Genomic DNA, 2,405 nt, shown 5'->3' with positions numbered 1-2,405 from the left:
CCGACGGGCGTTCCTGCTCCCCGGCTCCTCTCCTCCGCCCACCCGCCGCGACCGAAACGCGAACGCGGCAGTAAAGCAGCAAATTAAAATAATGACTTGTTATAAAAGCAATTACCGCCGATGGGATCGCAGCCGCGCTGGAGGGGCTGTGCCAGCGCCAGGCTGCTCCGGGAACCGGCGAGGGAATCGCCCTGGCGGCGCCCGGGCCCGGGGGCCAACGCTAATGGCAGCAGCAAACGGCTGGGGCACCTCCCCAGGGCGATGCGGGGACAGTGACCAACACAAATCCAGCCTGTCTGGGCAGTAACTGTTCATTCTCTAGGCTCAATATTTGTTTGTCCCCCGAAAATATTTAAACCTGACCAAATCTGCCCATGTTACATCGTACCTGCTTTCCACGTAAAGTGGATACAACCACCCCCTGGGTTCCGGGCCGGGCGCGGCAGGAAGGGGTTCCCAGCTCCCCCAAGTGCTGTGGCCAAGCGGGAGCCCCCGCCAGACCATCACTTCGAGGAAATCTGGCTGAAAATCAGCGTCAACCCTCGTTCAGGCATCACTCAGCCCCTTCTGGGAACATCACCGCACACAGCTCCTGAGCCGAGGGCTGGGAGCACTGAGGGCGCCGACGCACCACAGCCGAAGGAAACTGTGCATCACGTCATTAACAGAATCACAGCTAATTATGCAAGACCTCAAGGGTTAATTCTGACTAGCCCGTGTGAACTGAGCACAACTCGGAGCTTTGCAGCGGCTCGCAGTGACAGCGCCGGGGGACAGAGGGGATGTGGCCGGGGGGCTGGAGGATGCTCCGCAGGCAGCGCCCGGAGATAGAAGAGGGTTCGTGCTCCCTGAACCGCGCGGGGCGAGAGCACGCCGGGGTTTGCTCGCTGAGGAGCCCACCACAGAATCCCCTCATGAGGACCACGGACCTGCTCAGCACGGGGGAGGCTCCCGCTGGCCACCGAAAAGGGGAAGGGGACGACAGCGTGCCCACCCGCAGAGCCCCCGGCCCCGGAGCCGCAGGAGGCTGCACGCTGCCTCCAGAGGAGCTGGGGAGGGCAGAGCCTGTCCCCCCGCTTCCAGCAAACGCCGGCCCCGGGTCCCAGGTGCGGGGATCTGCAATTCCCTTCCACCTCGCCAGTGCCACGCTGTTTTCCATCTCACAAAGAATGTGTTTGCTATACAGGAGCCCACCCCTGGCGCACAGCGAGAAGCCAGTCCCTGCATGGCAGGGCATGTTCCTGCTCAAAGGATTTTATCTCATCCCCACAACATCGCGCCCGATGCCAAGAAAATACCACCGTGCAGAGTATTTGGGAGGATGTTAAAGCGTGTCCTGAGCCATCCCCATACAGGTGTGCGGAGGCCAGCGAGGCCGCTGTGCTCGGCTCTCCCGCAGCCGCGGGCGTTCTGAGCCGGGGTTGCTGCAGCGGGCAAGCTGGCTGCTGCCCTGGGGTGCCAGGCCATCGGGGGGCACACGGGGGGCTCAGCTCTCGTTTCCCAGGGCCGTGAGCCCAGCCTGGCACGCCCGGCGGGTTTGCAGGAGCAATCTGTGCTTCCCGGGTCCCAGCTCCCAGCTGGGCGGGGGACGTGTCCTGGGTCAGCGCTACGGGGAGCAGGAAGATGCTGCGGCCACGCGATCGGGAGGGGACACGTGCAGCCGAATCGGTCAGAAGAATTCCCTAACCCTCAGCCCTGGAGGCATGTGGAGAGAGGATGCTCAGAAACACCACCCGGCACCGAAATCCCCCCGTTTTGCCCCGGCACGTGGTGACGCTGACGGCACCTCGGCTCCGCGGGCGCAGCCCTGCCTCTCCAGCAAGGGCTGTGCCGCAGCTGGCAGCCGGGCTCCCCTCGCCGGGCCGTTCCTCCCTCGGCCCGGCTGGAAGAGGAAGCTCTTGCGCGGCCACGGCCACGTAACCTGCTCGCCCACAGCGCGACGGGGGGTTGAACACCCTCGTTTTGAGGAGACAACATGGCAAAACAAGGGTTATTTGGAGGGGGGCTCTTCCTTGCCAGGTGTTAAAATACTGACAACTCCTGTCAAAGGATCCTTTCATGTAGACATTCCCGGGCAGTCCTCAACATGCCTGGGAAATATAACTGCTCTGGAAGAGTAGAGGTGCATTACGGCAAGTTCTTTGGTAACAAATTCTCTCATTATACCATGTTATGACATGGATAAATCTCTGTTAAATAGCAGAGCGATTGCCCCGCAGGGAGAAAGGCTGCCGCTCCACGCAGGCATGCCTCCACTGATAACCTTATCATGTCTTAACAGCTCCAGGATTGCCTTCAAAGATCCTTCCACAATAACAAACTATTCTTTTAAGGAACTCCGTGCTGATAACTCTGGGCAAGAAAAGTCGGGGCTGTGCCCGGCGCGGCCGCGCTCCCGGCAGCCT

The 2,405-nt window shown here is 61.4% G+C and overlaps 1 protein-coding gene across 1 annotated transcript in view; it reads right to left on the bottom strand.

The window, feature by feature from the left end:
* TP73 (tumor protein p73) overlaps positions 1-2,405 on the bottom strand; it is a 23,387-nt gene that overhangs the window by 4,455 nt on the left and 16,527 nt on the right. The gene's annotated exons all lie outside the window — the stretch shown is intronic.

Source organism: Athene cunicularia (genome assembly GCF_003259725.1).
Source record: "Athene cunicularia isolate RWA chromosome 21 unlocalized genomic scaffold, athCun1 chr21_part1, whole genome shotgun sequence".
Classification (NCBI taxonomy): Eukaryota; Metazoa; Chordata; class Aves; order Strigiformes; family Strigidae; genus Athene; species Athene cunicularia.
Note: the sequence above shows the minus strand (reverse complement) of the source record. Positions and strands in the feature narration are given on the sequence as shown.